The sequence below is a fragment of the Salmo trutta genome, unplaced genomic scaffold, assembly GCF_901001165.1.
Source record: "Salmo trutta unplaced genomic scaffold, fSalTru1.1, whole genome shotgun sequence".
NCBI classification, from domain to species: domain Eukaryota; kingdom Metazoa; phylum Chordata; class Actinopteri; order Salmoniformes; family Salmonidae; genus Salmo; species Salmo trutta.
In genome coordinates this window covers 19303-31700 of record NW_021823103.1, presented here as the reverse complement: position 1 = coordinate 31700, position 12398 = coordinate 19303, and the positions used below count along the sequence as shown (strand labels likewise).

General features: G+C 42.5%; 4 non-coding genes across 4 annotated transcripts; all 4 read right to left on the bottom strand.

Annotated features, from left to right (window-relative positions):
* Positions 1-5949: 5949 nt before the first annotated feature.
* trnal-uag (transfer RNA leucine (anticodon UAG)) lies at positions 5950-6031 on the bottom strand. The gene has a single exon. It is a non-coding gene; the product is annotated as a tRNA-Leu (tRNA).
* Positions 6032-8192: 2161 nt separating this feature from the next.
* trnal-uag (transfer RNA leucine (anticodon UAG)) lies at positions 8193-8274 on the bottom strand. The gene has a single exon. It is a non-coding gene; the product is annotated as a tRNA-Leu (tRNA).
* A 1663-nt stretch (positions 8275-9937) lies between these two features.
* trnal-uag (transfer RNA leucine (anticodon UAG)) lies at positions 9938-10019 on the bottom strand. Its single transcript has one exon. It is a non-coding gene; the product is annotated as a tRNA-Leu (tRNA).
* Positions 10020-11681: 1662 nt separating this feature from the next.
* On the bottom strand, positions 11682-11763 carry trnal-uag (transfer RNA leucine (anticodon UAG)). The gene has a single exon. It is a non-coding gene; the product is annotated as a tRNA-Leu (tRNA).
* Between the last annotated feature and the right edge of the window lie 635 nt (positions 11764-12398).

Sequence of the window (12398 nt, the reverse complement as noted above, 5' to 3'; positions counted from 1 at the left end):
TTGCAATATGATTCAATGGGCCTCAACATCACGAATTTGGCATGCTCAAAAACACTAAAGATATGCAAAATTGCCTGTCCCGATGAACTGGGGATGGCCGGGCAGTGACTGTGGTTCCTCTCCATGGCTTGATGGTGACATGAGAGAAGTGGGATTGTCGTTTTTTAGCAATTTTTTTGAAAAATGTCCAAAATGACTAGGGGCGCCCCATACTGGATGGGCACTGATGGAAGGTGCTCCCTACCCAACCGTGCACCCCTTGCACCCTCTAAAGGCATTTAAAACCCTTCTAAAAAATTACTCCTGGTAACCCATTTCGGGTCACCATGTGCACTGATGCGCATTTGCAATATGATTCAATGGGCTTCAACATCACGAATTTGGCATGCTCAAAAACACTAAAGATATGCAAAATTGACTGTCCTGATGAACTGGGGATGGCCGGGCAGTGACTGTGGTTCCTCTCCATGGCTTGATGGTGACATGAGAGAAGTGGGATTGTCGTTTTTTAGCAATTTTTTTGAAAAATGTCCAAAATGACTAGGGGCGCCCCATACTGGATGGGCACTGATGGAAGGTGCTCCCTACCCAACCGTGCACCCCTTGCACCCTCTAAAGGCATTTAAAACCCTTCTAAAAAATTACTCCTGGTAACCCATTTCGGGTCACCATATGCACTGATGCGCATTTGCAATATGATTCAATGGGCCTCAACATCACGAATTTGGCATGCTCAAAAACACTAAAGATATGCAAAATTGACTGTCCCGATGAACTGGAGATGGCCGGGCAGTGACTGTGGTTCCTCTCCATGGCTTGATGGTGACATGAGAGAAGTGGGATTGTCGTTTTTTAGCAATTTTTTTGAAAAATGTCCAAAATGACTAGGGGCGCCCCATACTGGATGGGCACTGATGGAAGGTGCTCCCTACCCAACCGTGCACCCCTTGCACCCTCTAAAGGCATTTAAAACCGTTCTAAAAAATTACTCCTGGTAACCCATTTCGGGTCACCATGTGCACTGATGCGCATTTGCAATATGATTCAATGGGCCTCAACATCACGAATTTGGCATGCTCAAAAACACTAAAGATATGCAAAATTGACTGTCCCGATGAACTGGGGATGGCCGGGCAGTGACTGTGGTTCCTCTCCATGGCTTGATGGTGACATGAGAGAAGTGGGATTGTCGTTTTTTAGCAATTTTTTTGAAAAATGTCCAAAATGACTAGGGGCGCCCCATACTGGATGGGCACTGATGGAAGGTGCTCCCTACCCAACCGTGCACCCCTTGCACCCTCTAAAGGCATTTAAAACCTATTCTAAAAAATTACTCCTGGTAACCCATTTCGGGTCACCATGTGCACTGATGCGCATTTGCAATATGATTCAATGGGCTTCAACATCACGAATTTGGCATGCTCAAAAACACTAAAGATATGCAAAATTGACTGTCCCGATGAACTGGGGATGGCCGGGCAGTGACTGTGGTTCCTCTCCATGGCTTGATGGTGACATGAGAGAAGTGGGATTGTCGCTTTTTAGCAATTTTTTTGAAAAATGTCCAAAATGACTAGGGGCGCCCCATACTGGATGGGCACTGATGGAAGGTGCTCCCTACCCAACCGTGCACCCCTTGCACCCTCTAAAGGCATTTAAAACCCTTCTAAAAAATTACTCCTGGTAACCCATTTCGGGTCACCATGTGCACTGATGCGCATTTGCAATATGATTCAATGGGCCTCAACATCACGAATTTGGCATGCTCAAAAACACTAAAGATATGCAAAATTGACTGTCCCGATGAACTGGGGATGGCCGGGCAGTGACTGTGGTTCCTCTCTATCGCTCATTGTGTTGATTTCATCATGTCAACTTTGGTGATATTTTTTGCTGTTGAGTCATATTGCAAACGCACGTTACGTTTGCAATATAGCGCGTTACGTTTGCAATATGATTTAATGGGCATTTAGTATCACAAATTTAGGCATGCTCAAAAATACTGCAGAAATGCATAATTGACTGGCCTGATGAACTCGGGATGGCCGGGCAGTGACTGTGGTTCCTCTCTGTCGCTCATTGTGTTGATTTCATCATGTCAACTTTGGTGATATTTTCTGCTGTTGAATCATATTGCAAACGCACGTTACGTTTGCAATATAGCGCGTTACGTTTGCAATATGATTTAATGGGCATTTAGCATCACAAATTTAGGCATGCTCAAAAATACTGCAGAAATGCATAATTGACTGGCCTGATGAACTCGGGATGGCCGGGCAGTGACTGTGGTTCCTTTCTGTCGCTCATTGTGTTGATTTCATCATGTCAACTTTGGTGATATTTTCTGCTGTTGAATCATATTGCAAACGCACGTTACGTTTGCAGTATAGCGCGTTACGTTTGCAATATGATTTAATGGGCATTTAGCATCACAAATTTAGGCATGCTCAAAAATACTGCAGAAATGCATAATTGACTGGCCCGATGAACTCGGGATGGCCGGGCAGTGACTGTGGTTCCTCTCCATTGCTCGTCACACAGCAGTCAGCGTCCATCGGTCAATTAGATGTCATTCTGACACCAAACTGATAGCATCTGACACAAAATCCACTTTTTCCAACTCGTATAGAAGCCAACTATCACATATGTCAGAGAAGGCCCATAATTCACAGTGCTTTCAATTTTAACCATAAAAAAACATAAAACACATAGTTACGTTATAGCTGCGGGTCCAGTTCTGACATTATGTGTAGGCCTATGTGAGGCGACCCCGAATCCCAAGTTTCGGCTCGATAGGTCATTCGGTGCCCGAGCAATGGCCTTAATTGGTGCTGAAAATCCACTTTTTCAGGGCGTTACTACGGGGACCCTGAATGAGCTATCGGACAGAGACATTGGGGTCCGTCTCTATGGGCCGAGGCGGTTTCAATGCACCTAGTCTTGCGACTCTGGGACATTTCTACATGTCGCCATGTCCGTGATATTCAAAATGAATTGAAAATATTGCAAATGTACGAGGCGGTTTCTCAGTCAGAGAACCTTCTAGAGCCCCATAAATCACCGTGCACTATCGACTTGAGCTCTAGAACAGGTTTCTAAAATTTCGGAGCTCTAGGTCTGACGGTTCTTGAATCGTTTGAACGAAAGTAACTATTGAAGGCGGTATAAGACTCTAAGCCCCACACTATGTCCCTATGGCCAAATTGTGTGTGTGTTTTTGTTTTTTTTGCAAAAAGAATAGACACACGTTGTCTTTGGGGTAGGCATATACAGAATCCTCAATATGAAGTCTCTACCTAAAGAATTGGCTGGATGACATAGGGTTGAGTTGCGTGATTTTCACTATATGCAGGTTGACCATATGACAATAGCTCTTTGCTGTTTTTAACAACTTCCGGTTGTCACAGGAAGTTCTTACTCAACACATGTTGTCTTTGGGTTAGACATAAACAGAATCCTGAATATGAAGTCTCTACCTTAAGAATTGACTGAATAACAGATGGTTGAGTTGCGTGATTTTCACTATATGCAGGTTGACCATATGACAATAGCTCTTGGCTGTTTTTAACAACTTCCGGTTGTCACAGGAAGCTCTTGCTTCACACAAGTTGTCTTTGGGGTAGACATAAACAGAATCCTGAATATGAAGTCTCTACCTTAAGAATTGACTGAATGACAGATGGTTGAGTTGCGTGATTTTCACTATCTGCAGGTTGCTTATATGACAATAGCTCTAGGGTGATTTTAACATTTTCCGGTTGCTCCAGGAACCTTAGAATCGACACAGGTAGACCTCACAGTAGCCTGATGGATTGTTATAGAAGACAGGTTCATAAGGCATTCATAACCCACATAGACTTCAGGTTGAATTTAGGAGAATTGTCAATGTATTCCTATGGGGAGAGAAGTCATTGCACACAGTTTGATCTAAACACCTTCTTTTCACTGTGAAGGGTTAATGCCACAGGGTCAAGGTTAGGCTTGCACAGATCGGGAGGACCTCAGGAACGCTCCTGAGGTTGAATTGTGCTTCTAACCCTAATGGTTCTCTCACTGTCACCCATAAGCACTTGACATATTGGTGCAGGCCTCATTTTGGGCCTAGTTTTCTCACGGTTGCTGCGCTCATACCGAGCAAGCTACGGTCAAGCGGGGCGTCTCATTGAACTCGTCTCAGCCTAGAGATAATGGTAATGCCATTGCAGGCTCTTTGTGTCTTTAAGCACCGCACTGTGTCACTCCGTCCTCTCTGTGTGTGTGTTTGAGAGAGCTTTTCTTTGACATCTGATGGGATAAATGACTGATTTACAGTTCATGAGGGTTGCCTAGTCACACATATGAAGTTGTGGAAAGATCTGACCTTTTTAACCCTTCAAAACAGCCCCTATGACACCATTATAAGGCATTTCTGGTTGACACAGGAATCTGAACATTAGGCTCTTATAGAATATTGAGTTTTAAGTGTTTCTCTTAAGAACTGACTTATTTACAGAGGGTTGAACAAGTGTGTGTTGTTTCAGAAAATCACAGAAAATCACAGAAATCTCGCAGAGCTCCGAAACCTGCCTTAACGGACTCATCTGAACACGCTGCAACTGGATATGTAACTTTTTTTTAAAAAAAACCTCTTGTTGTTGAATATCACCAATGTGTCATTGTACAATTTCTCTGAAATGAACATTGGTAAATGCATGGTTCCTTTTCTCCTGACACCGTAGGCTCATGTAGTTTGATGTGAAGCGGTCAAATCAGCACTCTATTTTCCTCTTTGACTATCAATCCCAGAAAAATAGCCTTAACTCGAAAAGCGTCGATGCCTCGACTCCATCCTGTTTGGGGCCAACTGCCCATTATGCCAAACCCACGCAGACCGAGTTTCGTCTTCGAATTATCTTCCGTTTAGGAGAAAAAGCCGTGTCGCGATTGGTGATATATGTTACATTTGCAATATGATTCCATACGCCCTCTCGTGGAATAATCCGGGACTGCAAGGAAATGACCAAAATTTGAAAATTTAATTAAACGGAAACCGAAGGTCCGAGAGACTCCGTTCGATGACTTCCTGGAAGATCCGGCCCCTGAGAGCGGCCCGACGCCGTCCGCGGATTTATCGGACGTGGTCGGACGTCTAGTAAGGGAGGGTACATTTGCAACATGGACTTTCTCACTAACCATACGGATGGCGCACGTGACGTCCCTTCATGTATGTAAGGCATTTATTATATCGCTATTTCTGACTTTCGTGTCGCACCTGCCTGGTTGAATTCTTTTTTCATGTTTTTGTATGCGGGGCGCTGTCCTCAATTAATCGCATGGTGTGCTTTCGCCGTAAAGCCTTTTTGAAATCTGACACAGCGGCTGGATTAACAAGAAGTTAAGCTTTATTTTGATGTATAATACTTGTATTTTCATGAATGTTAAATATTTATATTTCTGTCATTTGAAATTCGCGCTCTGCAATTTCACCGGATGTTGGCCAGGTGGGATGCTACAATCCCACATGCCCATAAGAAGTTTTAACAAGCTCAGAGAGGCAGATCTCAGCCAACTGGTATGCGTGGCCACCGCTACAGCAGAGGACGAGTTAGTTAAGGCAATGTACTGCTAATTCATTGTGTTCTGCACTCGTGGGTTTGACGTCACACAACATTTTTCTCCTTCTTCCTTTTGTATTCTTCATTTATATCACGTTGCTTTGTCTTCCTGTGTCAACACACCATTTGTTTTTGTTGCTTTGTCTGAAGATCACATTTGTAGTGCCCTTTAACAAGCTCAGAAAGGTGTATCTCGGCCAACTGGTAGGAGGGCCACCGCTATAGCACGGGACGAGGTAGTTAAGGCAATTTAGTGCTAAAGATGCCAGCGGTGTTATTTCCCTTGTTTTAATATCGAAATGCTACCAAAGTTTTCATTGACCACACTGAAGATGTGCACAAAAAACAAGAATGATGGCAGCAGTGGGATTCAAACCCACGCCTCCAGAGAGACTGGAGCCTAAATCCAGCACCTTAGACCACTCGGCCACGCTACCCTTCAATGTCAACGACCCCCACACTTTGCCATCTGTTACTTAAGCCTGCTAAGCTCCCATTCATTTCGGTCTCTTCTTTTTCATTTTTCCTTTTGAGTCCTTCGTTTATATCACATTGCTTTTTCTTCCTGTCTCAACACATTATTTGTTTTGCTGCTATGTCTGAAGAGCACATTTATAGAGCCCTTTAACCTCTCTTGGGTAGGGGGCAGTATTTTCACGTCCGGATGAAAAGCGTGCCCAAAGTAAACTGCCTGTTACTCAGGCCCAGAAGCTAGGATATGCATATAATTGGTAGATTTGGATAGGAAACACTCTAAAGTTTCTAAAACTGATAACATGATGTCTGTGTGTATAACACAACTGATAGGACAGGCAAAACCCCAAGGACAAACCATCCCAAAAAATAAGAATTTTCAGCCTTCCACTGTTTCCAATGGCTTTCATGTTTATTATGAGGCGAAGTCCTCCCAGATTGCAGTTCCTAGGGCTTCAACTAGATGTCAACAGAAAGAGTTTCAGGCTGGTTTTTGGAAAAATGAGCTAGAAGTTGTAGTTTTTCTAAGTGGCTCCCATTTTGGCTGAAGTGTTTCCATGCGCGTGGGTGAAAGCGCGTTCTTTGTTATTTCTCTCCGGTAATGAACATACTTTTCTCCGTCTTAAATTTGATCATTTCTTTGCGTATAAGGGTACCTGAGGTTTGATTATAAACGTTGTTGGACTTGTTTGGATAAGTTTATTGGTAACGTTTGGGATTCATTTTGTATGCATTTTGAAGCAGGGAAACCGGTGGATTATTGAATGAAGCGCGCCAGCTAAACTGAGTTTTTATGGCTATAAAGAAGGACTTTATCGAACAAAAGGACCCTTTGTGATGTAACTGGGACCTTTTGGAGTGCCAACAGAAGAAGATCTTCAAAGGTAAGGCATTTATTATATCGCTATTTCTGACTTTCGTGTCGCACCTGCCTGGTTGAATTCTTTTTTCATGTTTTTGTATGCGGGGCGCTGTCCTCAATTAATCGCATGGTGTGCTTTCGCCGTAAAGCCTTTTTGAAATCTGACACAGCGGCTGGATTAACAAGAAGTTAAGCTTTATTTTGATGTATAATACTTGTATTTTCATGAATGTTAAATATTTATATTTCTGTCATTTGAAATTCGCGCTCTGCAATTTCACCGGATGTTGGCCAGGTGGGACGCTACAGTCCCACATGCCCATAAGAAGTTTTAACAAGCTCAGAGAGGCAGATCTCAGCCAACTGGTATGCGTGGCCACCGCTACAACAGAGGACGAGTTAGGCTACAATTTTATAAATTACTATTCGAAACGATTTTTTTTTTTATATTGTCAATCTAAGATTTATAGATGAATATCTCTTGAAAACACCTGTCATAACAGATTTTAAATTAACTTTACAGGGTAATCACACTTTGAGATCAAAGGGGATGCGTACCCAGAAAATGAGCTCGAAAGCCTAGCTCGGCGCCATCTTTGAACAATTGCAAATCACATCTGATATTGTATAATATCGCCAATAATCCCTCACCTTTAGTTGTCTTCATCAGAAAGCACTTCCCGATATCCCAGGTCCATGACAAATGTATTTTCGGTCGAAAAAGTCCATGCTTTATGTTCCATTAGCTTCCTGTTGTTAGCGCGTCCTAAGGCTGTAATCAAATGTGATCCGTGCGCGGCACCTGGCTAACGCAAAATGACTGTTTGCTATTAGTTAGGTTCGTTCAAACATGTCAAACGTTGTATAAAATAATCGTCAGGGCCTGTTTCAACAAGAGAGCCATAGGCAATGTACTGCTAATTCATTGTGTTCTGCACTCGTGGGTTTGACGTCACACAACATTTTTCTCCTTCTTCCTTTTGTATTCTTCATTTATATCACGTTGCTTTTTCTTCCTGTGTCAACACACCATTTGTTTTTGCTGCTTTGTCTGAAGATCACATTTGTAGTGCCCTTTAACAAGCTCAGAAAGGTGTATCTCGGCCAACTGGTAGGAGGGCCACCGCTATAGCACAGGACGAGGTAGTTAAGGCAATTTAGTGCTAAAGATGCCAGCGGTGTTATTTCCCTTGTTTGAATATCGAAATGCTACCAAAGTTTTCATTGACCACACTGAAGATGTGCACAAAAAACAAGAATGATGGCAGCAGTGGGATTCGAACCCACGCCTCCAGAGAGACTGGAGCCTAAATCCAGCGCCTTAGACCACTCGGCCACGCTACCCTTCAATGTCAACAACCCCACACTTTGCCATCTGTTACCTAAGCCTGCTAAGCTCCCGTTCATTTCAGGTCTCTTCTTTTTCATTTTTCCTTTTGAGTCCTTCGTTTATATCACATTGCTTTTTCTTCCTGTCTCAACACATTATTTGTTTTGCTGCTATGTCTGAAGAGCACATTTATAGAGCCCTTTAACCTCTCTTGGGTAGGGGGCAGTATTTTCACGTCCGGATGAAAAGCGTGCCCAAAGTAAACTGCCTGTTACTCAGGCCCAGAAGCTAGGATATGCATATAATTGGTAGATTTGGATAGGAAACACTCTAAAGTTTCTAAAACTGATAACATGATGTCTGTGTGTATAACACAACTGATAAGACAGGCAAAACCCCAAGGACAAACCATCCCAAAAAATAATAATTTTCAGCCTTCCACTGTTTGCAATGGCTTTCATGTTTATTATGAGGCGAAGTCCTCCCAGATTGCAGTTCCTAGGGCTTCAACTAGATGTCAACAGAAAGAGTTTCAGGCTGGTTTTTGGAAAAATGAGCTAGAAGTTGTAGTTTTTCTAAGTGGTTCCCATTTTGGCTGAAGTGTTTCCATGCGCGTGGGTGAAAGCGTGTTCTTTGTTATTTCTCTCCGGTAATGAACATACTTTTCTCCGTCTTAAATTTGATCATTTCTTTGCGTATAAGGGTACCTGAGGTTTGATTATAAACGTTGTTGGACTTGTTTGGATAAGTTTATTGGTAACGTTTGGGATTCATTTTGTATGCATTTTGAAGCAGGGAAACCGGTGGATTATTGAATGAAGCGCGCCAGCTAAACTGAGTTTTTATGGCTATAAAGAAGGACTTTATCGAACAAAAGGACCCTTTGTGATGTAACTGGGACCTTTTGGAGTGCCAACAGAAGAAGATCTTCAAAGGTAAGGCATTTATTATATCGCTATTTCTGACTTTCGTGTCGCACCTGCCTGGTTGAATTATTTTTTCATGTTTTTGTATGCGGGGCGCTGTCCTCAATTAATCGCATGGTGTGCTTTCGCCGTAAAGCCTTTTTGAAATCTGACACAGCGGCTGGATTAACAAGAAGTTAAGCTTTATTTTGATGTATAATACTTGTATTTTCATGAATGTTAAATATTTATATTTCTGTCATTTGAAATTCGCGCTCTGCAATTTCACCGGATGTTGGCCAGGTGGGACGCTACAGTCCCACATGCCCATAAGAAGTTTTAACAAGCTCAGAGAGGCAGATCTCAGCCAACTGGTATGCGTGGCCACCGCTACAGCAGACGACGAGTTAGTTAAGGCAATGTACTGCTAATTCATTGTGTTCTGCACTCGTGGGTTTGACGTCACACAACATTTTTCTCCTTCTTCCTTTTGTATTCTTCATTTATATCACGTTGCTTTTTCTTCCTGTGTCAACACACCATTTGTTTTTGCTGCTTTGTCTGAAGATCACATTTGTAGTGCCCTTTAACAAGCTCAGAAAGGTGTATCTCGGCCAACTGGTAGGAGGGCCACCGCTATAGCACAGGACGAGGTAGTTAAGGCAATTTAGTGCTAAAGATGCCAGCGGTGTTATTTCCCTTGTTTGAATATCGAAATGCTACCAAAGTTTTCATTGACCACACTGAAGATGTGCACAAAAAACAAGAATGATGGCAGCAGTGGGATTCGAACCCACGCCTCCAGAGAGACTGGAGCCTAAATCCAGCGCCTTAGACCACTCGGCCACGCTACCCTTCAATGTCAACAACCCCACACTTTGCCATCTGTTACCTAAGCCTGCTAAGCTCCCGTTCATTTCAGTCTCTTCTTTTTCATTTTTCCTTTTGAGTCCTTCGTTTATATCACATTGCTTTTTCTTCCTGTCTCAACACATTATTTGTTTTGCTGCTATGTCTGAAGAGCACATTTATAGAGCCCTTTAACCTCTCTTGGGTAGGGGGCAGTATTTTCACGTCCGGATGAAAAGCGTGCCCAAAGTAAACTGCCTGTTACTCAGGCCCAGAAGCTAGGATATGCATATAATTGGTAGATTTGGATAGGAAACACTCTAAAGTTTCTAAAACTGATAACATGATGTCTGTGTGTATAACACAACTGATAAGACAGGCAAAACCCCAAGGACAAACCATCCCAAAAAATAATAATTTTCAGCCTTCCACTGTTTGCAATGGCTTTCATGTTTATTATGAGGCGAAGTCCTCCCAGATTGCAGTTCCTAGGGCTTCAACTAGATGTCAACAGAAAGAGTTTCAGGCTGGTTTTTGGAAAAATGAGCTAGAAGTTGTAGTTTTTCTAAGTGGCTCCCATTTTGGCTGAAGTGTTTCCATGCGCGTGGGTGAAAGCGTGTTCTTTGTTATTTCTCTCCGGTAATGAACATACTTTTCTCCGTCTTAAATTTGATCATTTCTTTGCGTATAAGGGTACCTGAGGTTTGATTATAAACGTTGTTGGACTTGTTTGGATAAGTTTATTGGTAACGTTTGTGATTCATTTTGTATGCATTTTGAAGCAGGGAAACCGGTGGATTATTGAATGAAGCGCGCCAGCTAAACTGAGTTTTTATGGCTATAAAGAAGGACTTTATCGAACAAAAGGACCCTTTGTGATGTAACTGGGACCTTTTGGAGTGCCAACAGAAGAAGATCTTCAAAGGTAAGGCATTTATTATATCGCTATTTCTGACTTTCGTGTCGCACCTGCCTGGTTGAATTCTTTTTTCATGTTTTTGTATGCGGGGCGCTGTCCTCAATTAATCGCATGGTGTGCTTTCGCCGTAAAGCCTTTTTGAAATCTGACACAGCGGCTGGATTAACAAGAAGTTAAGCTTTATTTTGATGTATAATACTTGTATTTTCATGAATGTTAAATATTTATATTTCTGTCATTTGAAATTCGCGCTCTGCAATTTCACCGGATGTTGGCCAGGTGGGACGCTACAGTCCCACATGCCCATAAGAAGTTTTAACAAGCTCAGAGAGGCAGATCTCAGCCAACTGGTATGCGTGGCCACCGCTACAGCAGACGACGAGTTAGTTAAGGCAATGTACTGCTAATTCATTGTGTTCTGCACTCGTGGGTTTGACGTCACACAACATTTTTCTCCTTCTTCCTTTTGTATTCTTCATTTATATCACGTTGCTTTTTCTTCCTGTGTCAACACACCATTTGTTTTTGCTGCTTTGTCTGAAGATCACATTTGTAGTGCCCTTTAACAAGCTCAGAAAGGTGTATCTCGGCCAACTGGTAGGAGGGCCACCGCTATAGCACAGGACGAGGTAGTTAAGGCAATTTAGTGCTAAAGATGCCAGCGGTGTTATTTCCCTTGTTTGAATATCGAAATGCTACCAAAGTTTTCATTGACCACACTGAAGATGTGCACAAAAAACAAGAATGATGGCAGCAGTGGGATTCGAACCCACGCCTCCAGAGAGACTGGAGCCTAAATCCAGCGCCTTAGACCACTCGGCCACGCTACCCTTCAATGTCAACAACCCCACACTTTGCCATCTGTTACCTAAGCCTGCTAAGCTCCCGTTCATTTCAGTCTCTTCTTTTTCATTTTTCCTTTTGAGTCCTTCGTTTATATCACATTGCTTTTTCTTCCTGTCTCAACACATTATTTGTTTTGCTGCTATGTCTGAAGAGCACATTTATAGAGCCCTGCAGCACTAACCTTTGATGATCTTCATCAGATGACACACCTAGGACATTGTGTTATACAATACATGCATGTCTGTTCAATCAAGTTCATATTTATATCAAAAACCAGCTTTTTACATTAGCATGTGACGTTCAGAACTAGCATTCCCACCGAACACTTCCGGTGATTTTACTAAATTACTCACGATAAACGTTCACAAAAAGCATAACAATTATTTTAAGAATTATAGATACAGAACTCCTCTATGCACTCGATATGTCCGATTTTAAAATAGCTTTTCGGATGAAGCACATTTTGCAATAATGTAAGTACATAGCCCGGCGTTACAGGGCTAGCTATTTAGACACCCACCCAGTGTAGCCTTCACCAAAATCACATTTCCTATAAGAAAATGTTCTTACCTTGCTTGTTCTTCATCAGAATACACTGCCAGGACTTCTACTTCAATAA